Genomic DNA, 26,918 nt, shown 5'->3' with positions numbered 1-26,918 from the left:
AAAGAAACCCAAACTTGTGTATGGGAGCTTCTTTGGCAAAACTAAAGAGAAATTAGACGTTGGAACAACACCCTTGACTCTTTGACCCTTTCAAATGTATCCACAAAGATGTGGCAACAAGATTTTTACGAAAACAAACATGTAAAAAAAGTTAAACCTAAAGACTCATTTTGAGAACATGGTTCTAAGGCCATTTAGACCATGGGAGAAAAATGGCTAACACTTTGGCAACCTTTGTACATGTTTTTCTTGTTAAAACTTAGAAAACCAATTGGCTTGCATATCCATTGGGTTATAGTCATCACAACCTAAAACTAACTCAAACTTGACATCATTGCTAGCACCCCAAAAACTAACAACCAAAAACTAACAAGCTAACTAAACAACTACTAAAACTTACCCAAAAGACCAACTAATTGTGCATCAACACTTATTGGAAAGGAAACCTAGCCTATCCTACACTAACAAAAGACAAAACCGCTTAAACAAAGTCATTATCAGGTTGACTAAAATAGTTGCCCCATCTTGTTAACACGCAATGTTTTTCATGTTTGAGGATAGTTGATAAGAGTTGGTGCATAGATAGGTATCCAATAGATAGTTGTGAAGCTTCTTGAAGGGCATAGATAAACTCATTCACTTCTTCATTATATACATGCACACTATTGTTGTAAAGTGGATAAGAAAGTTTCATCTGCTCTTCTTCAGTAACAATCTCATTCTTCTATGCAAGCATGACCAATGCTTCTTTTTTGGACTCCATCATAGCCAAATGCCTAATAGGGCATCCCCTTGAAAGAAAAAAACTCAAGCTCTTCTTGTTGATTTCATGTTTCTGAGCATACACTTTCACTACAATTTCATGTTGATCAAAATGAGTTAGCTCATGTGATTCAAATGCAAAAACAACTTCCTTCTCAATTTGATTATGTTGTCACATTTTTCTAATTTAAGAGGTGTTAACTTGTCATCAAGTTTTATACAAGACTCCTCTACAATATTGGAAAACATGTCTTCATCAAGTTCTTCATTAGTTGTGTCATACATAACATGCTCTATTTCAAATTCATGATCCGTTTCTTGGATATTTGAAGGAATATCAAAACCCATACCTTGGAAAAGATATTCTTGTTCAACTTGATGATAACTTATGAATGCATATCAACCTTTTCATATCTCAAAACAAGGTTGTCCTTATTTCCTTCTTGATGGACCAACACCTTGTCAAAGTGATTTGCATCATCTTGTTGTCCAAAACTTGTCATTAATGTTAGTATGGGCATGTTCTCTTTACCATCATCAATATACAAAGGAAGCTCATTACACAAATCAGTCATTACCTTGTCACTTTGCTCAATAAAACCAGGAAGCTCATCCAAAATGAAAAAAAAAATTTGTTAACATCTCATGTTCAACACTCATTTCCTACTTATTACCCTACTGTCCCAGCTAGTTTTGTTCACAATTCACTTGTAGTAGGTCTGATTTTTCCCTTTGAACCTCATGCAAGAGTGCATCAACAATAAAAGACTCTTCTTCTACCTTACAAAACTCCTTTGTTTTCTTATTGAGCCAACTCTCTTGGTACACAATAGGTCCATCCAAATAAAGATAAATAGTAGGAGGGCAAGGAGGATGACTTGTTAAAGAAAGTTGGGGAGTTTGTTGGGTTTCTTGAAGGTGAGTGGGCTCTTGAAAAAGTTGCTCTTGAGGAACAATGGGTTGAGATAATGCATTTGGCATATTTTCTTGCAATGAATGAGGCCTTCTAAAACTCAAAATTACAAACTTAGGATACTCATTTGTAGACTCAAGAGATTTACTTTGTTTGAAACTTGGAAATTTGTGCTTATGAATCTCTTCTTCAACATTAAGAGGATTTGGAAAGTAAAGACCTAATTTAGTTTCCAACCTTTGAACTTGAGCAACAAAAGCTTCATCTGCTCTTCTTCTGCAGCCACCTCCCTTGCAAGATCTTCCTCATGTTGCCTCCTTTGTGTCTCCGACTCCTTCTCATGAAGATAAGCTTGATAATACAACTCTACCTACTGTGGATCAAACTCTTGTTGTCTCTTAATGTCATTCAGCTGCTTAGTGAAGTTCAACAACATACTTCACATCTCTCTAACATCTCTAAGCTCCACATCTTTATTATTTTGAGGTTGGATTTGCAGGCAAGCATGTTGTTTTGGAGAAAAATAGATTTCTCGGGTTTGGCTTTGAGCACACAGTGGCTGCCAAGAAGGTGGGTGGGTGGTAAGCCTGTTGATCTTGTTGATAACTCGTTGCCAATGAGATATTTTGGTTAAGGGTAACAGTTTGCTCAGCTTGATATGCAATGTAAGAAGGAACATTTTCATGATATGGAGGGTGATAGGACATATCTCCATGAAATGAAGACATAATAAAGCATTCATAGAAGCTGGAAAATCAGAATAAAATATATTTTATTTAGAACATACCAACACTCAAACTGTTGAAACCAGTAAGTTTGAGCTCGTAGTCACCAGGTGTCTAAAGATATTGCTTCCAAAGGCTGAAGTTGCTAACATACACATAAATATCAGCAAAGCATGGAAATTTTTTGAACCAAGACAATTCAAACTATCACAATGGGCATTGCCAAAAACTGTTATCACTAAAGTTTGCACCCTTGTTGAGTTCTCAACTCAACAACCTAGTGATACATGGAAACACTCCTAGGTGTGTGGGTTGCCCGCAAGTTTGAGTGAATCTCCATAGAAGGCTGGTTCTTTTGGAGCTATCACCTAAAACTATGACTTCATTGGTAAAAGGGAAAAGAATGTCTGTAAGTGAAACCTACTCTGACAGGGTTAAGTACCAAATTATGTTTTAGACAAAACTATTGTTTTCCTCACCCTAAATGATCAATGCACAAGCTAATCCTTACACAACTCAAGTTTTGACATATTCACACATCAGTATTTCATAGGAAAGTCAAATTTTAACCGACCCTAGAAGGAAAAATCAGATTTCTCACAACTAGAAAGGTTGTTCAAACCAATGACACAACCTATAACCTGTATAAAATATGTCTATCTTATGATAAAAGAGGGTACTATATATATATATATGGCTTTATTGGGATCTGCACTGACATAGTCATTATGTTTAAAACCATTAAATCATGCGACATCATTGATATTAAAAAAAGGTTGAAAATGAAACATACTTAAAGGATTTAAATAAAATCACAGAAAATATATCACCAATTCATTGTTACACACAAAAGGACAGATTAGAGAAGGCAAAATGCTTATTTTATTCATTAAAATGTGATTAAAAAGTAGTTGTACAAATCTAAAAATTAGATAAATTGTTCCTTCTAGAGAAGAACTCCCGAGAGTTATAAAAATAGCCTAGAAAAGCAAAAACTATATGAACAAAGGCCTAAAAGCTGTGTTTTGTAGCTTACAATTATCTTGCTACAAGTTTTCAACATGTTCCATAAAGAGAAGAAAAAGTCTTCGACCTGTTTTTGGGTCAGATGAAACTGAAAATGATCATTTAAGACCCTTGAAAGTGCTCCAAAATGGTTGTTGTATGAAGAAAAGTCCTCAACATTACCCCCCTATTGATGAGGTTCATCAATAAAATCCTAAATGATCTCAAAAAGCTTGAAAAAGTCTTCAAGCTACCCTCCTAAATCTGCTCACCTACTTGACAAGGTCTTCCAATAGTCTCTATATTCCCTCCATATATTGCTCAATTGCCTTTTGCCTTTCCTTGACTGTTGTCACCCTCCATTTCCAAGTTTATAGGACATGTGCAAGAGTAGTGAAATAGTCTTGAACCTCCTAGTCATGCCGGAGATATTCTTGAACATTTTTTTGACACATAAGCCACTTAGCTGTAGCTCTTTCATTCTCAAATTTACCCTGTAATTGGCAGAAAATCACTGTTCATATGACTCTATTTGATTTTGGGTGTATCTGGGACTATCATCACTATCCTCCATGATTGCCCTTCCTATTTTAACCATAGATTATCATAATATTTGGCATCTTTTATTGATGATTGTAGGCCTTTTGTTGTAACTGCTTACCTCAACTATTGATCATGGCTGTCATAATTATGGCATGACTATCCTAGTACAAAATATATGATAGCCTTGAGGATAGTCCTTAGGCTAATGGTCTCTGTTCTTTGGCTCTCAATTTTTTGTTGATTCTTCACTCAAAGAGCTCACTATCCTCCATTATTTTAGTTCCTACTGTCTTTGCTCCAACTGTAAATAATAATTGTTGTAACCAGTCCTACATCTCATGCATGGAAGCTTCACAAATTCTATCTTCTTTGTGCCTCGTAGTTCCTTAGATTAAACTCTTGCTTGGAAGCTTCCCTTAAACTAACTTCATGTCATCATATAACCTTTTGATCTTCTATTACCACTATTATGCATCACTTGAAAAGCTGTCAACAGTCATAGGACTGTCTCTTTATTCTTTGATTGGAATCATGACCTCAAAATAAATGTTGACGGTCACTTACATTGCTTCAATATCTCTTGGAAACTATTTCTTAGTACCATATTTAGAAGAAAGTACTTTTGTTTGTCTTATTCATGTTATTATCCTTTGAAATCATGGGGTCCCTCTTTTGATGGTTGTCTTTTAATGAGAACTCCATAAAGAATTATCATTTGCATCTATGTCATGCTTCATCACGTCCTAAGAACTTTACCTCATTCCTCGTTAGTATGACCTACCCCTTTAATCCTTCTATTTTTGTCACTTGACTACTCTCTTTGGGACTGCCACCTTGCTTTGGTCTCTATCATTACACTTAACCATAAACTGTCTTTTTGACTGATTTTTCTCTTTGGACTCTCTTTTGATTGACCTTTGTCTGATTCATGTTGACTGTCCTGCAGTAGACCTATGTTTCATCTACCTCATTGTCACCATTGACACAATGAGTAGATAGTGTAGGCCTTTAAGTGATTTAAGGTATGTCCTCCTGTATGGTGACTGCATGATCTCTTTGATGACCGTCATTCTCTAAAGTTTATTTTCTTTGCATAAGCTCAATCTAGACATGAAACTATTCCTTAAATTTCCATGGACTCTTATCTATCAAATGTGATCCCTCTTTGTTAAATCCATTAAATCATGTCAAGCTTTCCTTAGGAACACTATCTTCTATTCATGTATTTCACAATCCTATCAATGACAGAGGCTATCTTTGGATTTTGACACCTTCTTGCTCTTATAACTGTCTATTTATGGACAGAATATGGGGTCTTTGCCTTTCCCAAACTTAAATCATGCATGCGAACCCCATTTTCTTGTATTTTTGGGTCTACTGAGAATTGAGCAACCTCTACAAGGGCAACAAGCTTTGTGAAAATGAACAACAAAAATAATGCAAACATACAATTCTAAGTTGACAAGTATAAGTTCCCAACTCGTCCTCAGCATTCAAAATATTCTTGAATCAATTCTTTGTGACACTTTCTATCAAGGCACAGTGTTTATGTGAACCTTCATTGTCATTGCTCATTGTCTTCACAAGTCATTAGGCTAGTTGTTCCTTTTGGTCTCACTGTCATGTTGTGCAGTCCCTATTTTTGTATTTTTTAACACTTGAGAATTGTCTTTTGTAAAGCACCATCTTCTTATCTTGCAAACCTCTGGCTATCTTGAATCCCTTTCCTTGCATAAGTTTGTAGTCCAAAAGGAAGACTATGACCTTTTAAAAGTTTTCCATTACCACTGTCACTTCTCCTCATGCTTTCCAATACTAATTTTAACAATGACTGCCATGGGACAACAACAATGTGTCATCATTTTATCTATTTCTGGATACAACCTTCTTGTTTATAAGAGATCCAATCCTATATCTTTGATAAAGGTATTCATTTTCAAAAAACTCTCATTCCTTATACACTGTGATCTAGCCAATAAAACAACTAAAACTGAAAATATTTCTACAATCACTGTGCTTTTACTAGTAAACCCTGGGGGACTTCATCACTATGATTTCTCTTTTCATTATAGATGAAATACAACCTATCTTCTCATGAGATCAGGGAAAACTCAAAGAAAAACAATACCAAAAAGGGAAACCTAACCACTGTGTGAACTTGAATGAAATGAGATCAAGACTTTCAAACCTGGCATAATCTCCTCTACCCACATGCACAACAATGGATGAACTGTAATGCTTAAAAATTACTCTCTTAGCCTTCCTTCCACGTGCCTAAAGCTTGAAAATGTATCCCCACATTCCATGGTAGCCATATCTGCTTGATCTCGGGGTTGAGTATTAATTAGGAGTGAAGCTCCACGTTTTCCTTCAAAATGATGCTTGAAATAGTCTTTGATGCCATAGGAAGTTGCAGAAAATTTTGAACAACAAATGTCCCGATATCATGATAACCTAAACAATTTTACTCAGTCAAAGAAACCCAAAACTGGGTTTGCTAAGTTTCCCTGCAACTCGTGTATGGGTGCTTCTTTGGCAAAACTAAAGAGAAATTAGATGTGGCAACAAGACCCTTGACTTTTTGACCCTTTCAAATCTATCCACAAAGACGTGGCAACAAGCTTTTTAGGAGAACAAACATGTAAAAAATGTTAAACCTAAAAACTCATTTTGAGAACATGGTTCTAAGGCCATTCAAACCATGGGAAATAAACGGCTAACAACAATAACTTATGATTTACATGGATTATAACATCATTCACGAATAATAGAGCATATAAAACCAATGTGTTAGTAATATACTCAGCTGCCAGCCTGCTTCAATGTTGTTAAGATCATTGCATTAGAACACAACTAATTTTTATGACAACATTTTGAATAAAATATAAAAAATCCAATTACAAATCATCTTGCCTTCTTAATATTTATATATGCTTCTTGACCTATTATGTGATAACTATAATTGATTCTACAACATAAAAGAATAAACCCAATGGCACCACAATGTGGAAGTTTTGACCTTTCAAATGAGTATGATGATATCATATTGAGGGTCGTTTAAAGAGGAAACTTAATTTAAAGCAGCCCCCATAGTGAAATACAGTATTTTATGATTTAGGTGTATGGTTAAATGATTCATGAAGTGTGAAAGTATAAAATGTATAATATAATGGTATCGACAACATACCCACCTGCCAGCCTACTTCAATGATGTTAAGATTAGTGTCATCAAATGATCCTAAAAAAATAAACATTTGAGACAAGCTTAATTCACTAGGGGTTTTTATGTGGGGCTTATATCATTCATACTTTCTTTTGCACCATAGCATTATATTCTTACATGGGCTATTGCATGTTGCACAACCAAAACAAGTGAAAGAAAAAGCAAAAAACTTTTCACAACAAAATCACAGTATATATTCATTCCATATTGTTGGGTGAAAATTTTGTACACTTGGGGGATGTGCAAAATTGTGGTTTCAGCCACAATGTGTGAGTATGATACTCTCCTAATTTATGGAAGGCTCCCCCTAGCTATATACTAAACTAATTTAATATGGGTGGGACAACAGTCTTTCTTCTTCTTTCAAGAAAAATTATACTCTTTTCTCTTCACAGAAAAGTAATAGCAATTGGAAATAAATAACAACAAATACAGAAATGAGACTTTTTTGCAGGATTTTTGGAACATAAAGGGAAGCAAAGTTTCCATGAAGGCACAAAGACCTTCGTCACTTCCTCGAGACGAGAAAACAGAAATGAAAGCACAAAGTCTTCAACACTTCTCTTCTCCTATCAACCTCTTTAGATGATTTTTTGCTAGTCAAGCACAGTATGTAGCAGCTCAAAGTCTAACTACATGATGCACCTCTTACGGACAAACATAGAAAATAAAAGAAGCACAAAGTTTGCAAGTTACCTTCTTACTTTGAGCTTTCTACACTGGCTTCAAACATGATAAGCAGCTCAAAGTCTGCAAGACCAAGTCTGAAAAACAATCTAAAATTCCAAATGCAATAAGCATCTGCAAGATTGAGCTTGAATCCCTTTTGTATAACACCTCAAAACTCACAATCAATCTCCAGAAAATGTCGTCACATAACACCTTGAATTAACACAAAGTTTGAAAGCAATTTGCCTCTTTAAATTGACTGCAATCTGATTTACAACTAAGCTCAAAGTCTTAGAGTGTACATACAAACTGACAGAGTTTTGTTGCATTGCCAAAAGATATCAATTACAATAGACCCCCTCAGGTATTTATAGGAGAGAAGCCTTGAGAAAAAGGTGGGAGGATCCTAACTAACTTGATAAATTCTCTCAACCACCATGACTTATTCCAACTACTAACTAAGACTTATTCAAAATTACAAGTCCTATTCTAAATTGACTTGTAATCAACTTACTTGTAATTACAAAAGTGCAGGTGATAAACTTGCAATTACCAAATTGTTTTTCTTTTTTTTACAAGTAAACTTTGTTGAAAGGAAAACTACAATTCTGAAACTATTATGTGTTCGAAGACACAACTCTAATTAGATCATCCTTTGTTTTGAAAATCTTCATGCTGCTACAACTGTGATTGAGGCAAATGACATCTTGAACTGGAACAAGAACTTGCACCTTTGATAGTCTTTGTGTCTTTAACCAGTAAGCTCCAACCTTTCACATGCTTGGGGTAGTACTGACTTTTCAGGAGAGAAGTTCTTTGCAAGGCTGAAGTAAGAAGCCTATCTCTGTCTTGAAAGCATTCTATGCTCTCAACCATTCATGTCACTTATCCATCTCCTAGTGTGGCTCCGTCATGTTGTTTTTCTTTCTTTGTATCATCCTCCAATCTTGGAATCTGCTTGCAAAATAAGGCCCATGCCTTAATTTCCTGATTTGGTAGATCGTGTGTGCAAACAAGACTGACAAGGGAAGGGATAAATTGATGCAAAAGTGGGCTCACAAGTGAATTTCGGGTTCTGGAAACTGCATTACATGTGTGGAAAAACAAGAGCATTAACTTGCAATTGTGGAGAACAAACATGCAACTTCATATGTGTAATGCGAAAACACAAGTTTGCACTTGTAATTGGACCTTTAAGACTCATTTTCAAGTGTTTTTGAGTGCATTTTGGACCAATTTAGGGTTTTGAAAGGTTGGTTGCAAGTGGAGACACAACTGCTATCGGGTTTTTTAATTTCGACTGCAAGTAGACTTTAAATGGGAAAAATGGATGAAAGTGAAATGAATGGATGAAATGGGGTTTTGACATGAGAGGAAAATGGAAAGAATGATACCAATCGGTAATGGAAAACTTGGAAAATGGGAAAAACTTTTGCTTGCAATCAGATTTGTAAAACCTGAAATCAAATGAATGAGTCTCATGGCAATTCTTCAACATTTGTAAATTTTGTAAAAAGAAGATTAACTCTTTATACCAAAGAGGGAAGGTCAACATTACCACAGTTACTTGTAATCGGGTTTTGAAAACCCGAATACAAGTAAATAGGAAAAATGAAAGAGGGAAAAACCTTGCACATTTACAACTTGCATTTAATGAACCTTGCTTGAAGAATGCCCTAGACCAAAACAAATGAGCTTGGGAAGAACCGAAATGCTCTATAAATAGATAAGGAAGCCACCACATTATGATTGCAATCAACAAACAAAATCGGTTTTGCCTTTAAACCTTTCCACCAAAAACGGCTTAGAAGGAGAGGTATGCTTGACTTCAAACACTCATTAATGGAGGACGTACAAGACGTGTTTGCAATGTGGCAAGAAGGCAATTCTCCTGCTTCAAAACGTGGTAATAACCAACAAAGGGTGTATTCCAAAAACGTCTTCAATAATGTTTCCAAAAATACATTCAAAAATGCCTCACATGTTCACCCAATCCGTTTTTGGTGAAAAACGTGGCAACCAACATTGATTCCCAACAATTTTGCATGAATGGGATGGATTTTGGGGAAGAAAGCCACACAAAATGGATTTGTGAGAACAAACGTGCAGGTCGGGTTCTTCCTTAGCAAATACAAGTAGATGTGCCCTCCAAAGATGCAATTGGGTTTTTAAAACCCCTTTACAAGCTTTAAATTGCATTACTTTTCCTGCACTTGAGCAATTTCAGGTTTCTAGGGAAGAAGAGCACAAAAATAAAGAACAAATTGACTTGCAATGGGAAAATAAAACCCCTACAACAACTAAAAGGAATAAAAACATAAAAACTTGTAATAGGGAAATAAAATTCCCATTACAAGTAAAGACACAAGACATAAAATCTTAAAAACTTAAAAAGACTTGTAGTAGGGAAACAAAATCCTTATTACAACTTAAAAGCACAAAGTAGGAACTTTAATGAGAACTTACAAGTTCTCATTAAACTTGTAATTTTAAAATTCACTTGCAATTTGTCCAAAAAATTCCTATAGACAACTTAAAAGACAAAAAGGGAAATGGAAAAAAAAAAGCAAGTTACAAGTTACAAGTTACAAGTCTTTTATAAAGTTCACTTATAATTGCTTGAAAAATCCCCTACAACACAAACAAAAGAAAACTCCTAACCTGTAGAAGAAAGAAAATTTCCCACTTGCAGTCAAGAGGAAAAAACCCAAATTTGAAGGAAAGACATAGCAAATGAACTCGGAACGCGATGAAATTTGAAACACGGATCGAGGATGGACTGAAGATCAATCCAGTTTAACCAAAAGCAAAATTTTTGCCTCGGGAAACATTTCATAGAGTAATTTTTTTCATTTTTTAACAAAATTTTTGAAGGGGTTTTCCAATTTTGTGAATGCAAAAATGTAGACAACACATACGTGTATAATCTTCTTCAAGAAAGGCTATGAAAATTGTGATGTCCCCATCCTAGTCAGCGACAGTGGTTTGAGGAGTTAGCCTATTTTTGGACCCTTGTAGGCTAACAGGGTATGGATAACGGAGCCAGTGATGCAGTATCTTGAGGAGTGGTTTGTCTATTTGTTCTGGTTTAGTGTCGAGTTCAGTTCTGATCTTCGTTTCATCAGTTTCTGACATTATATGAGGATTTCCTAATTTTTAGGGAAAAACTGCTAAAAATAGACATGGTCCTATTTTCATTGGCATGGTGAACTGTGGCCCCAGCTTCTGACAAATTCAGTTTTTGAGCAATAATGAGGGAGATGTGAATTTTTAAGTGATTCCCACAAGGAATTAATGTTTTAATGAAATATTAAAATAAAACCACAAAGTGCATCGCTTAAATTTATTTAAGTGAAAATTTAATATCTCCTAGGTTGGGCGTTGCTTTTAGGGTTAAGTAGGGAACCCTAAAAGCAAGTTATGATTTTTAAAAACCTAATTGCCAAAAATCGTACTTTTTGGTTATTTAGGCAGCCAAGAGGAAATTAAACCTCATTCATTGATATTGAGCATTTGACATTTCTTTTGAGCACTTGGCTATGGCGGTTAGGGTTTGGACCTGTTTTGGAGAGCGTGCATTCTTCAGAATTCAGTAGCTTTGAGATTGTGAAAGATCAATCGAATTGTTGCAGCTTGGTTGGCTTCATTCAGAAGTCAAATTGAATTAAATTGGGGCAGATTTGGCTTCTTACAAGGCAGATTTGTTGTAGGTTTCCTATTTACTGTTTGTTGTTAATTTTTCTATGGTTTGGAGGCTTCTTTTCCCAAACACACAACTTGCTCATTTATTGGTGCCATCTTCCACTGTTTGGGTGTCTTAGTATTAAATAAGAGTAGATCTGAATTGTTTCAGAATAAAAAATCAGAACTTTGTAAATTGTTGATCGAATTCTTTTAATTCAATAAATTGGCTAAGGACCTACGGGTATGCTCCTAAATTCTCCAGTTTATTGTTTCAGTCATAGAAACAAGACTCGGACTCGACGCGGACTCAGCAAGGCTGAGCCGACTCGGGACTCGACAAAAAATCGACAGGACTCGGCAAAAACTCAACAAAACTCGGCAAAAAAACCAATTTCTAGTGATTTTTGCCTAGAGCGAGTCAGGTCAGTCTTGCCGAGTCCGAGCCACCCAGGACTCGCCGAGGGTCACTCGGCCCATGACTCGCCGAGTTTTGGCGAGTCACAAAACTCTGGTTTTAGTTGATTAATTTCATGTATTATTTCAATATGTGTTGCAAATTAAAGAAACCCCCTTCTGCAACTTCTGTCTATTTTTGAAAGACCATCTTAATAATCAAAATTACAAAGAAGATCTACAAATTATAGCAGGTTGAAGAGTTGAACCAGCAAGGGTTCATCACGGTGGTATTAGAGCTTTGATCCTGCCATCCTGGAGGGTTAGAATTTTTTATGCATCAACAACAGACTAGGCATCACAAGTATTACACACGCAGGTGACCTGGTTTACAGGGTGATCTTGATCAAACTGAAGAAATACCCTTGGAAATTATGGGGGGCAAGAATGATGGTGAGCCACACAGAGAGGCTGTTAACAACGAGGACCAAGACGTCGAAGTTATTATGAGGGGTTTAGTAACAGGGCAGAGACAAGTGGCAAATGTGTTGAAGCAGTTGACTACAACCATACAACAGATCATTGTGCCAAGGGGGCATAATCAGAACCAGGAGGAAAATGGTAGTGTTGTTGGTCGCCCAAGGGCAAGAGTGACTCCCACACACACCTATGATAGGCCTACACACCCAACCTTTGTTAGAAATGAACCTAAAGAAGAGGATTTGGCTGACGAGGAAGATGAGGTGGCCTTTACGGTTAACGTGACCACACTTCATGATGAATGGGATGCATTACCACCAAGAGTTCAGGAACATCTTAACTTTGACAGGTTTATGAGTCAGAAGAGGGAACACAGCAAGAAGTGGAATTGGAATGACATGAAACCTTGGAACAAAACTAATGATCTCAAATATGCAATCAACAAGCTCATACTTTCTACTTTTGATGGCACCGGTAGAGTTACAGCCAGAGCTTGGATTAGCAAGTTGGATACCTTCTTGAACCTACGTCGTATGTCAGAAGAAGATGCTATTAAGTTTGCAGCCTTGCATTTGGATGGGGTAGCCCATGATTGGTGGCACCATGGGATGGTGACTTGGCATCATGACCTTATTACTAAATACCAAGAATTCACTAACAGATTGGTTGCGTTTTGATAAAAGAGATCCAGAGTTGTATTTCAGGGATTTAGCTCAGCTGAAACAAATGGGCAGCTTGGAATCTTATATTAGTGAATTTCAGAAGCTTTCAGTTATGGTAACTAACATCTCAGAGAGAAGGCTGGTCATTCTTTTTGTTGAAGGTCTTTATGAGCCTATGAAAGGTTGGATTAAGGCTTTTGATCCCCCTACCTTGCAAGAAGCCATGAGGAAGGGATGTAGCATAGAACTTACCGCTCCTCATAGTAAGTTCACTCCAAACAACTCAAAACCGTCCTCATCATTTAATGACAGCAAGTTTGATCAAAAGAAATTAGAAAATGTGGACCAAGGGAAGAAGTTTACAGTGCCTTTGGATAGGGAAACACTTAATGATTTGCATAGAAGGAAGCTATGTTTTCATTGTAAGGGCCCTTATGATCAAAACCATGATTGTCCCCTCAAGCCTAAGGGTCAAAATAGGAATATGGAGTGGTTTTATGAGGGAGAAAACATGACTGTTAACATAGACGAGCAAATTGATCAAGATGATTCCGAGACTGAAAATTCAGAAAAGGAAGTTGAAAATGAAGGAGAATTCAATCTATGGGAAACTCACATGTCTAGCATGCAAGGAGAAGGTTCTTTTAGGTTGTGTGGACTCTTGGCTGGTCAAAGAGTCATTTTTCTACTTGATACAGGTGCAACTCATAATTTCATAGATGCACAGTTGGTGGAGAAGCGCGGGATTCAAACTCAAGAGTTTGAAGGCATAAGGGTGAAAGTTGTTGATGGTAATGTCCTGACTTGTGATAGAATGATTTCAGACTTACCCATGAAACTCAATAATTATGAATTCAAAGCTAACTTTTATGTGGTTAACATGGGAAACATGGACGTGGTCCTTGGCATGACATGGCTTCATGCCATAGGTGAATTTACACTCAACCTCAAAGATATGGAGATGAAATTCAGGGTTGATGGGACTAATCATGTTCTTAAAGCTATCAAGGCCAGCAATTTGAAATTAATCACTCTTACAAGAATGGAGAGACTTATCAGGCATGACATGGTGGATTGGGCAGCGGAGTGTAAACTAATGCCTGCTTATGAGGAGCAGCATAAAACACCTTACCATTCAGATATTCAAGAGCTTAGAGTTAAGCATACAAAGGTGTTTAGTGACATACCTCCTGGTAGGCCTCCTAATAGAGGCATAGAGCAAATTATTGAGCTAGAAGAGGGCACCAAGCCCATCATGATTACACCTATCGGCACCCCAAGCGGTTGAAAGATGAAATTGAGAAAACCATCAAAGAACTTCTAGCGATGGGACACATAAGGCCGAGTAAATCTCCTTTCGCTTCATCAGTTGTTTTGGTGAAGAAGAAAGATGGCACACTTAGAATGTGCATTGATTACCGTATGCTGAATAGAAGGACTATAAAAAACATGTATCCCATTCCTCGCATCGATGAGTTGTTAGATGAGCTTCACGGAGCTTGTTATTTCTCCAAGATTGACTTGAGGACAGGTTATCATCAGATCAATGTCAGGGAGCACGATATTGAGAAGACTGCATTTCGATGTCATTGCGGACACTATGAGTTTTTGGTTGACCAACGCACCAGCCATCTTTCAGTCCACTATGAACAGGGTCTTCCAGTTCCAATTGAGGAGATTTGTTTTGGTTTTCTTTGATGACATTTTGGTTTATAGTAGAACTTGGGAGGAGCACCTAGTTCACTTGGATACTGTTTTAAGCATACTTGACAGGGAGTCCTTTTACGCAAAAGAGTCCAAGTGTGCATTGGGAATGGCCGAACTTTTGTATTTGGGTCACATAATCAGCAAAGAGGGAGTTTGCATGGATCTTGATAAGATTCGTGACATTGTTGATTGGCCTACGCCTGAGACCCTAACACAACTCAGGGGATTTGTGGGTTTATGTGCCTTCTACCGTCGGTTTGTTAGTGATTTTTCACGGCATGCCTCACCACTCACTAATTTGACCAAGAAGGGTGCATTTGTTTGGACACCTCTCGCATAGGAGTGTTTTGAGAAGTTCAAGCAATTGATGACTACATGTCCAGTTCTTGCTTTACCCGATTTCACCAAACCTTTTGAGCTTCATTGTGACGCATGTGGAGAGGGTATTGGTGCAGTAGTTATGCAGGATTGTCATCCTATAGCTTATGGGAGTAGGAAGCTTCGGGGTCCGGAGAGGAGCTATAGTATTTATGATAGGGAAATGTTGGTCATCATGCATGCAATGGCCAAGTTCAGGCAATATTTAGTTGGCAGCAAGTTTTGTGTCAAAACTGATCATAATAGTTTGAAGTATTTCCTTCGACAGCGGGATCTAAATGAGCGTCAACAGAAGTGGGTCAGCAAGTTACAGTTTTATGATTTTGACATCTCCTATGTCAGAGGGACTCAGAACATTGTTGTTGATGCTTTATCTCGCCGCCCCCATTTGAGCTCCATGGCAGCTATTTCCGTAGATTGGAAAAACTTGATTATAGAAGAGTATGCCAAGAATCTATGAGCTTCTAGTATTATTGATGGGACAGTACAAGACAATAGGTACTCTCTTGCGAATAACCTCATCATTTACAAAGAGAGGATATTTCTAGATCCTAGGTTCTGAGGTGAAGTGCATAGTATTGAGGACTTTCCATGATTCACCTATGGTTGGACATCCCGGTTACTTTAAGACCTATAGGCAGGTATGAGAGAGATTCTCTTGGAAGGGTCTCAAATCTGATGTTCTTCAGTACATTAGAGAGTGTTCATGTCTGCTAGCAGAACAAGCAAGAGCACAACTTTCTTACAGGGTTACTTCAGCCACTTCCTATTCCTGACAGGAAGTGGGAATGCGTGTCTATGGACTTTATTATGGGCTTGCCGAAAGCTCAAGGGAGAGACAACATTTATGTGTTAGTTGATCGGTTGACTAAGTATGCACATTTCTTCCCGATCACGACTACTTATTCAATTGGATAGGTGGCTGATCTTTTCTTTCGTGAGGTATTCAGATTGCATGGTATACCTCGGAGTATTGTCAGTGATAGGGACAGCAGGTTCATGGGTCACTTCTAGCAAGAGTTATTCAGACTTTGCGGGACAGAGCTCACTCCGAGTACCAGTTACCACCCCTAGATTGGTGAACATACAAAGATTGTCAACAAATGGGTGGAAGGATACCTGCGGGACTATATTTCAGGGCAGCAAAAGGCTTGGGTGAAGTGGTTACATTTGTGTGAGTATTGTTATAATTCCACTCACCACATGACTATTCAAATGACACCTTTAAGAGCTTTATATGGATATGATGCTCCTAGTTTTTTGGATTTATTGATGAGCGATTGCAGAGTACCGAGTGTTGGGAATCTGTTATAGGAGAACCAGGATATTATGAGAGCACTTCGTGATAATATTCAGAAGGCTCAAAACCAGCAAAAGCAATATGCTGATCAAAGGAGGGTTGAGCGATCTTTTGAGATTGGGGATATGGTATATCTGATGCTACAGACCTATAGACAGTCCTCTCTTAGGAAGAAGGGCTTAGAGAAACTCAAGCCACGTTATTATAGTCCTTTCAGGATTACCAGGCGAGTTGGCCAGGTGGCTTATGAGTTAGATTTACCGGCTGATAGTAAGGTTCATAATGTGTTCCATGTGTCACGCCTTAAGAAGGCATTGAAACAATAAATAGTTCCTTCTGCAGTTTTACCACCCCTAGATGATGAGGGGAAGTTAGTGCTAGTACCTGAGGCCATTTTGGAGTTTAGAGAGTGTCATTTGCGGAGAAGTGTCATCAGGGAATTTTTTATTAAATGGAAGGATCTGCAGATAGAGGATGCTACTTGGGAGTGTGATAACATTTTACAGCATCCAACATTGAGTTTGCTTGAGGACAAGCAAATTTTGGGAGGGCGGATTGTGATGTCCCCATCCTAGTCAAGGACAATGGTTTGAGGAGTCAGCCTATTTTTGGACCCTTGTAGGCTAACAGGGTATGGATAAGGGGGTCAGTGATGCAGAATCTTGAGGAGTGGTCTTTCTATTTGTTCTAGTTTAGTGTTGAGTTCAATTCTGGTCTTCATTTCATCAGTTTTTGACATTATATGAGGATTTCCTAATTTTTTAAGAAAAATTGCTAAAAATAGACATGGTCTTATTTTCATTGGCATGGTGAACTGAGGCCCCAGCTTTTGATAGATTCAGTTTCTGAGCAATAATGAGAGAGAGAGAGAGATGAATTTTTAAGTGATTCCCACAGGCAATTAATGTTTTAATGAAATATTATAATAAAACCACAAAGTGCATCACTTATATTTAAGTGAAAATTTAATATCTCCTAAGTTGGGCGTTGCTTTTAGGGTTAAGTTGGGAACCCTAAAAGCAAGTTATGATTTTTAAAAACCTAATTGCCAAAAATCATACTTTTTGGGTATTTAGGCAGCCAAGAGGAAATTAAACCTCATTCATTGATATTGAGCATTTGACATTTCTTTTGAGCACTTGGCTATGGCGGCTAGGGTTTGGACCTGTTTTGGAGAGCGTGCATTCTTCAGAATTCAGTAGCTTTGAGATTGTGAAAGATCAATCGAATTGTTGCAGCTTGGTTGGCTTCACTCAGAAGTCAAATTGAATTAAATTGGGGCAGATTTGGCTTCTTACAAGGCAAATTTGTTGTAGGTTTCCTATTTACTCTTCCCTCACATTCCTTCCACCCCACATTCCTCTCACACATGTTGGGCCCCACGAAATCTGAAGTGGAGATTCAAAAAGGGTTCTTTTAAGGCATAGAGCATTTCTTTTGACTACTGTATCATTAATTGGGCCCCACAAGCTCTTGAGGTGGAAATTTAAAAAGTTTTTTAAGATATTAATAATGCTATTTTATATACTGGACCCCACCCAGCTCTAAGATGGAATACAAAGTTCGAAGCATCCACCTCACCCTTCCTTTTGACCCCTGATATCCCCAGCATAAGCCATGATGAGACATGTTGATGTGTGTTTTATGCACATAACATTTCATAATAAAATACCAAGGTAATTTACCCTCTCTTTAACAAAATCACCTCAGATGCTAAGGGTAAGATCAACTAAAATGATTCCAAGGTTTCTACATGTCAGGTCTTGATGAGTGGGTAACTCAATGGTCGATGTGAATTGTTGTGTTCACTTGGGGACTTACATAAATGTTCGATCTATCTTCTTTGATCATGAAATATGTGGAATAGGTGTGCTGACAACTTAGGATTTAGCAATGTAGCTCTGGACTTAATTCTTACTAAAAAAATGGGCAAAAGGAATAGGGTTCAAGAAATCTATTCTAAGCCTAGGAATGTAGGAAATGATGAATAAATCTAGTGGAATCGAACTAGGCAAGGTCTCACAAACAGGTATCGACACAAGCTTAGTGCAATCATCTAAGGTGTACTTATTGATTTTCAAACTATTACCATCACACATTGACACCATCCAAGTTGACGCTTGTCAAGGGATGCATAATAATTGAAGTTAAACTTACTCAAATTTCTAGTTGACCACGCACAGCGCACTTACCAACGACAAGAGGCTAGTGGTATGGATTAAAGATTCCACACAAATATACTCAACAAATCTTTCACTCAATCTAACAAACATGAAAACAAATTCTAATCTAGCTTGGAAGAATTGAGAACCATGAATGCAAAGACAACATTTGAAGAGCAAAATCACCAACAATTGAACAATGATTTAAATTCAAATAACTGCAACATATACCAACAATTCTACAAAAACTCTCTTACAAATGAGAGACAATGAGGTATATATAGAGTCTCATACAAAATGGATGGCCAAGATTAAAACTAAATCAAGGGCCAAGATCATGCCAACAAAACCCTAGAATTGCCCTAATTAGGGTTTACATAAAAAATGGTGCCACCAACATATGGCCCAATAGAAAGATACCTAGTCATCAAATAGAGAATCTTCTTGAAGATTCCCCCTGCATCTCTCTCTCTCCTAGCATATTCCAAGAATCTAGCCAATACAGAATCTAACTCCTCCATGGAAATGCTAGGTAAGGTATCTTGCTCCAAATCAATCATATCCAATGTATCCAAGCAAGCGTCCAAAGTGTTCTCCCAATCTGGCATGAGCTTCTGCGAAATATGAACATGAATCAACAAAGAGACCAAATCATCCATCTAACTCTTCTTCAAAGAGTCCAACTGACAAAAATACATAAGTTTCATCTTGTCTCTTAATTCGACTAAGTGTAAACCACTAGCATCACTAACATCAACACCCAATAACTCCTCAATCGAGGCAACGATCTTCAATTGAATATCCTGAATCGATCCTTCCATCTCTGTACAACTCAACTGGGCGTTCTCATAAGTATCTGTCTCCACTGTGCACAATGTTCTCGCTGATCAATGTGGACTTGGGAATCTTCTTCAAAGCTTTGAGGCGTGGAATAGTCCTCTCCTGGATAGGCCGGAATTCTTCCCAAACTCCCTCCATATACTGGATTCTAAACATGAGCTCTGTTGTCCTATCATATGCCTGGACAAACTGAGTAAGGAAATCATCCGCCTATTTTCTTGCACTTTCAATCTATTTCTCCACCTCCGAGAGCGTAGCTCTCGCTGACTCATAGTGTGAATGTAGTCCATGATCAACCGCAATAGGGGAAATAAGGGTGGGATTCTCACACCTTATCCCCGCAATATACTCTCTAAGTCTGATATTCTCTTCTATGTACGTCTCCTTCTCTTCAATCTCTTTGTCCAATCTTGTGCTGATCGCCCTAAGGTTATCACCAACCTCTTGAAATTCTTGCTCTCTTGTAGTACGGCCAAGGGCAACTGAAGTAATCTGGAAATCCATAGGAGTAGCAATGTCCGCCATCACACCTCCAATAGGAACAGCCACCTGCGCAATCCGCATTCCTGTCTCATCTCTAGCTATGTGCAACAAGATCTCAGCTCTCATAGGTTCTGGCTCCTTATTGCTCCTAGCTAAGTAGTCATCAATGTTATCAATAGGCTGTACCTCTATCATTTTCTTACTCTTTTCCATACTTTTCATCAGCCAATCAGGAATAGCGGATATCTCCATACCATCATCGAGACACATCTCTCGATCAAGCCCTCTCAATGTCGAGATAACATCATCATCATCATCATCAGGATTACTCCTGGTCAAATCATATACCTCATTTCCCAAACTAACTTCCAAAAAGATAGTAGGGGATCCCGGTTGATCATCATTCTCATTTGGTGGAGCGGATGTCGTTGTGGCATGTAAATCCTCAATATTCTCCGGTAGTATCACTGTGTTGGAACATTGTTGGGTCTCCTTAATCTGTTCTGTCATTTCAACTTCCTTAATTGATGAGACACTGAGAGGGGGTGAAGGAATGATAGTCTTTTGTTTCTTCTTCTTGACCTCCTCAATCTTCCTTCCTCTGGCTTTGTCTCTTCCTGGCGTGTTTTTCCTTCTCTTGGGAGCTTAACTCTCCTCATCCGCATGAATCCTGACATCATTGATAGTCCTCTGATCATCATCGGAAGTGGATTCTTCCGGTTTCATCTTTTTATAAGTGAAGGAAACACCCATATCAACTAACTTATTTATCTGAATATCCACCCATGCACAGGAGAAACTCAAAACCTCTCTCATCAATATCTTCAAATCTATATCCTCTGACTCTAACCAATTAGGCAATAAGATCACCTTCTTCACTTCATTTTCATACTATGGATGCATATGATCTCTGTCGTCTAACACCTGATCAGGAATGAGGAAAAGTCCACACTTCCTCATGAAATCCACTAACATTCTGGACCACATTTGTCTCTTCACTGCCTTCTCGTTCATCAGGTTGGCCCAATAATCTTCTATGTCTACCTTGTGGATGAACCTCTCTCCCCTAATCCTTCCAACTTTTTTATCTGGTCAAATCTTTCTCTTTTCTTGAAGGTTGCTAATCAATAGAATGCAAGCTCCTCACTCGCAATGATGGCGGCTAAGGCAGACTGGCAAACCTCCAACATTTTCCCAACTGAGATAGGGAATGTCATGCCTGTCCTATGCTTCTCTTTCTGAATAGAATCAACCTCTAGAAGTTGTCTCACCACTTCCAACAAGATCATTTTGTCAGAAGGATATCTAGGAAGTCTGTAGGGTTTGGATTGAAACCCATGAATCCTATAGCACGAGAAAGTGGGAAACTGTATATACCACGATCCATATTTCTCTATTAGCTCTGTTGCCTCCTTGGACAACCTCATGTGGATTCTGCCCTGCAGCATCCGCGTAATGTACATTGTGAATACATCATTCACTCTCTTATAATCTTCAATTCTATACATGTTCAACTATGGATAGCACTCATAACTCCTGAATTGTTCTTTCCCATTCCCGACTTCACCTTTGCATATCATTCCTTTGTATGTAACAAACCGTGCAAGTAGGTATACCAAGTAGGAAGTCATGGCGAATGACTTGGACCACTCCACATTCCTCAGTTGAAAGTCCAGATTGTCACTTATGATTCTAGACCAATTTATTAATATTCCTATAAGACAATCCTAGATAAAATAGAACATCCATCCATCGTATATTGCACCCTGAGGCATCCCCATCACTCAGTTAAGCAGGAATACTAAATCACTATATTCCTCTTTAAAGTTTGTGCACATGAGTGTCTTGGGAGCCTTGGAATGATGAGGTATAGGCTCGATCATCCACTCCATATTCACCATGGTCTTACACGCATCCATCTTCTTTGTATATCGATCTTCATATTCATCTTTAGTTACATCCTTCATGTCTGCTCCACGTGGAATTCCAAACATTTCAGCAATCGCATCCTCGGCAAGGTAGGCAATGACAACGCCCATAGGAGTCTTGATCATTTGGAAGTGAGGATCATAACATCGTGCACACTCTAGGATAAGCTCACTACACTGTATGGATTGTGGAAATCCAGCGGCTTGAAAAATACCACTTTTCGTAATGTTTACATACGTTGGGGAAGGAATCTGGCTTCCAACTCCGAACATCCGCTGTCGCATCAGGTTCAAGTTCAAGAAATGCATGTTCGTATCCGTTATCTCCTTCCATTTGGATGACATCTTGGATTCTGGATAGAATCCAATCTCCAATATCTTTTGTTGTTCTCTCATTTCCTTCCTAAGTCCGGACTTTGACATCGCACCTATATGAAGATCGAAGTTAAAACTTCGGAAAAATAATAATATTCTCAATAAAATTCCTGACTTCTTAGTGATTTAGACCGATTAGGGTATGAAAATCAGGAAAATAATCCACACTCTAGGGGTAGATTTCAACAGTTTAAATACGAAATGTGACAAGGTTAGGGTATGAAACCCCCATGAAATCAACACCTCCTTATACTTAGAAATTTTGTGCAAATTAAAGTGCAAAGGAGTATACCGGATCAAGAGTGATTAAGGAAATATGTGTAAGTGGTTTTGGAGCACCAAGTGAACCAAGTGTACCTCCTGATTCCAATGACGTATATGGGGTCAAATATGAACATTTTGAGTTCTAGATGTTTTCTTGTGTCAAATAAGGTCTAATGAGATCAATAGCATTGTAATAAGGTCATTTGACCATTCATGTAATCAAGTTGTCTAGATGGTCTTAGGAAGGTCTTGATTTGGCCAATATTGTGCAAATGAGTCAAAATGGGTCAAATTGATGTAATAATGTATAAGTTGGTTCCAATGGTCCTTTCATGTCTATTTGGACCTATTTTAATGTGTTTTAAGGTCATGGTTTAGCAAAATATTGAAAGTTGTCATAATTGACAAATGTTGTCATGAGCAACTTTTCTTTGTAAAGGGCGGTTTTATTTCTCCAACGGTCAGTTCAGTTTGAAAAATGGTTGAAGGTTGTGTTCGTTTGGGGTGACACCTTTAAGGACCGAATCCCAATGCAGAAATAGAGGCAGATGCAGGTACACACTTCAAAAAATGAAGTACGGCAGGCACAAATTTCAAGAAAAAAATTCCGATTGATCCAAAAAAATCTGAAGACAACCCAGAAATCCTTGCGAAAAACCCAGAAAGAATCTGCTGTCGGAATATGGATCCGCTGGATTGAAAATTGAGGCATGAAAATCGAGGCACCCAGAAAATTCTGACGACCCAGTTGAGAACTCGAAAAACCCACCACGAATCTGTGCTCAGAAAAAAATTTCGACTGAATCTAGAGGGTCAAAACCCTAGCCGAAAATGCAGATTTCCATCCAAAAATGGCAGAAAAAAAATCTGCAGGCGGGAAAAAAACGAGTCGCGTGGTTGCACGAAATGCAGGAGACGGGTCGCAAGAGAGGGCAGAAAATAGCCAGAAAACCCTAGTAGTTGCAGCCAAAACGAACTGTCAAAGTAGCAATTTCGAATAAACAAAGAAATTTTTCAAAAAAAACTATTAAAAATTCATGACGAATTTTCAATTGAAAAATTATTTCGAAAATAACCAAGGCTCTGATACCATAAAACAGTGCGAGACACGCAATGGATTTCTGGGTTGTCTTCGGATTTTTCAAGGTCAGCCGAATTTTTTTTCTTGAAATTTGTGCCCGTCGTACTTCATTTTTTGACGTCTGTACCTACATCTGCCTCTGTTTTTGCATTGGGATTCGAATTTTTTGAATTTCCTGTCAGCCTCTTCTCAGTTTTTTCATTTTTCGTGCATTGGGAAACATGCAAGATGGCGTCATTGACCAACTTGATGTTGGAAGGCAGTCAGGTTTTGTGCACTTAGCATCTTCTCGGTATCTCGTTTTTCATGCCTCGAAAAGCGTGAAGATGGCTTATGGGCATCGATGTTTGTTTCGGTTTTTAATATTTTTTTACCTAAAAAAAATTCTGATGGGTTTTAATATTTTTTCCCTTAAAAAAATATGTGGGTTTTAATAATTTTGTCCTAAAAAATTATCTGTGGGTTTTTAAATATTTTTTGTCCCTGTAAAAAAAAAATCATGAGGGTTTATGATTTTTTCCTCAAAAATTGTACTTTGTTGCAGTCGGTTTTTCGTCGCACCTGGAGTTGTGCGAACATCTGCACTAGTCTCTTATTTGCAGTCTATTTTCGGGCATCTTGCTCATCTGCAATAGTTTGGAGGGTTTGCCGATTTTTTCCTCAAAATCGTGACAGTTGTTCTTGGTGTGTCTCTGGTTACAGGGAGGGACAGTTCTCCAACATCAGGTTGGACGGTTGGTGTTGTTTTGGGTATCTCTAGAAGTTTTGCAGTTTCTGGGAGGGTTGGTGGCAGACTCATCTCAAGTGGCAGAGTTAGTGGCAAGCTATTGTCTTTTGTTGTAGCGTGTTCTGAGAAGAAGGGGGCAACCTTCTCTGTTATTTCTCTTGGTAGTTAGAACGATGACCATTAAGGGAGGGTATTAGAATAATATCTTTCTCTCTGTGTTATTAATGGGCATTTAAGTTGTTTCTAATTTCGCCTCTAGTTAACGATTGTTTCTTTTAGAAACATCGTCTTTGTAACTCTATTTAAAGGAGCTTTGTCTCCTTGATTAATTGAACAACATCAATTCTTTGAAATCCATATGCTTTTGCATCTGTATTAAAGGGTGTGTAGATTTGATTGTTTTGAGAAGGAAATTGAAGCATCAAAACTATTGGAAACGCAGGAAAACGTCTAATTTTTGTTGATTGGATATTGAAGGTGGATTGGCAAGAATGATCATCACATAGATCCTGAAACTAGATTGTTTTACCTTTGTTTTGCATTTGGTGTGAAGCCTTGAAGTTATTGCTGCCCCATTCTACAAGCAAATCTCTACCGGGCAGCCTAAAACCTTCAAACCCCTAGGGTTTGATTGTAATAATGGGTTTTGGCCTATCAATCCTTAACTGAACACTCTACCGTTATAGGAAATGATAGGCCATTGTATCATACGTCACTTCCAAGAGCCATTAAGAGGACACAACACGGCAAAGAGGATGGACAACTAACCCTAGGTCTGGCATCTCTATGTGATAGATCGGTTTGATGAGTGCAATGCGAGAGAATTGAGTGGTAGAGCACTGGAAAGGGGTTTGAATGTGATAGAGGAGTATTTTGGAGTTTGACACAACATTTCATGGTTAGGGATAGTCATCTTTTAGGAGAACCAAGCAAGTTTGTGACAAGTGTTCAGTCAAATAGGCCTAATTGCCCTATTAGGTCTGTTAGTGCAGTATTGGTTGGGATATCTGCAAGTTGGTCTAGTACCAGAAACTGAGATATTGTTGAGAACTCCAAAAAGGGTATCTGGAAATATAATTTGTTTGCCTAGATCCTCAGAGTGTCAAAAGTTATCACTCGATTCCTTCAAATGGAGGCCTAATTGCAACTGGTTTTGTTTGTGGGCAAGTGAGTCAAAATTGATGTTCTGGTGGGTCTAAACCATGAAATCCTGTTTCATTTGTGTTAAGGTGTTGTGAGAACACCCCTCCAAGGGTTGTTGTATTGAATTGGTCAAGTGGGCCATTCTAACCCCTAAAGCCTAGTAGTAGCCCACTCATGTATGCAAGGGTGTGTAGTCACACAAGACTTGAGAGTGTTAGTTGTTTGTAAGTGGACATATTGGAGCCCTTGAGTCTCCTAAGGCATTGTTTAGTGTCATTGAACCATTGCTTGACTTGGTGTTGTGTAAATACCCTTTCGTAGTAGGATTTTGGTTGAGTTTGCGAGCCTTAGAGATTGGTTGGTTCAAGGTTATCCTTCCAGTCTGTTGCCTCCTCATCATATTGGTATCAGAGCAAGGAAGTAGGTCCCTGAAAAAGATAGTTGGGTTTTGAGAGAAGGGTAAGTAAGAGGTTGAAGTCAAGATGCCTCCTAAGAGTGTGGGTACTGCTAGAGAGTTACAAGAGTTAAAGGAGAAGAATGCAAGGTTGCAAGAATCCTATAATGCAGTGATGGCAAGGCTTGAAGCCTTAGAGTCCAATCAAAGAAGGAATGTTGATATAGGAGATGTGAGTGATGAAGAGGAAGAAGAAGAGGAGTTCCAAGAAGCACAGGAGGACGAACAAGTAGATCCTGAGGAGCAGCGGACGCTCAGATTGTTAAGGCAATGAAAGGTGATCAGTACAAGGCAAGAGTTGACCTACCTATGTATGGTGGGAATCTAAATGAAGAAGAGTTGCTTGATTGGGTAGCAGCCATGTATACTTATTTTGAGAGTGAAGATGTGCCAGAGGATCAGAGGGTCAAAGTGGCAAAGACAAAGTTGAACGGACATGCTCTCCTATGGTGAGATTATGAACAAGCAGAACGAAGAAAGAAAGGCAAAGCCAAAATCATATCTTGGGACAGGATGGTTGCAAAACTTAAAGGTAAATTTCTTCCTAGAGACTATGAAGTTCAAATGTTTAAGAAATTGCAAAGTTTAAAACAAAGGGATTTAGATGTGAAGGCATATACTGATGAGTTTTATAAGTTGAATATAAGAGTAGGAAGGGATGAGGATGAAGTTGAAAAGGTGGCTAGGTACCTTGGTGGTCTTAGATTCAATATTCAAGATGAGTTGGTGATTGCTAACCCCAAAAGTGTGGAAGAATGTTTCCAATTGGCACTCAGGGCTGAGGAGAAAATCAAAAGAAGGTAAGAGAAATCTACAAAAGGAAGAGGCAGCAGTACTAACAGAGGAAGAGGTGCACTTCCTTCACATAAGCAAACCAATGATGAGCAAGGTGATACAAGCAAAGGTAAAGAACAATCATTTTCTGATTTTAGAGGTGGATTTGGTAATAATAGAGGCAGATTTGGTAGAGGTTCTAATCAATTTTCAGGAAGATGTTATAATTGTAATGAATATGGT

General features: G+C 38.1%; 1 protein-coding gene across 2 annotated transcripts in view; it reads right to left on the bottom strand.

Moving 5' to 3' along the window:
- Positions 1–26,918, bottom strand: part of LOC131077377 (pentatricopeptide repeat-containing protein At5g02860) — a 163,676-nt gene that overhangs the window by 30,845 nt on the left and 105,913 nt on the right. The window contains exon 3 of one of the 2 annotated variants that reach the window (XR_009113581.2): positions 8,465–8,794. The exons of the other annotated variant lie outside the window; for it this stretch is intronic. The gene's annotated coding sequence lies outside the window, so the exon portion shown is untranslated. Of the gene's footprint in view, positions 1–8,464; positions 8,795–26,918 lie in introns of those variants that run through there. 2 annotated transcript variants of the gene reach the window in all.

The sequence above is a fragment of the Cryptomeria japonica genome, chromosome 4 (assembly GCF_030272615.1).
Source record: "Cryptomeria japonica chromosome 4, Sugi_1.0, whole genome shotgun sequence".
NCBI classification, from domain to species: domain Eukaryota; kingdom Viridiplantae; phylum Streptophyta; class Pinopsida; order Cupressales; family Cupressaceae; genus Cryptomeria; species Cryptomeria japonica.
Note: the sequence above shows the minus strand (reverse complement) of the source record. Positions and strands in the feature narration are given on the sequence as shown.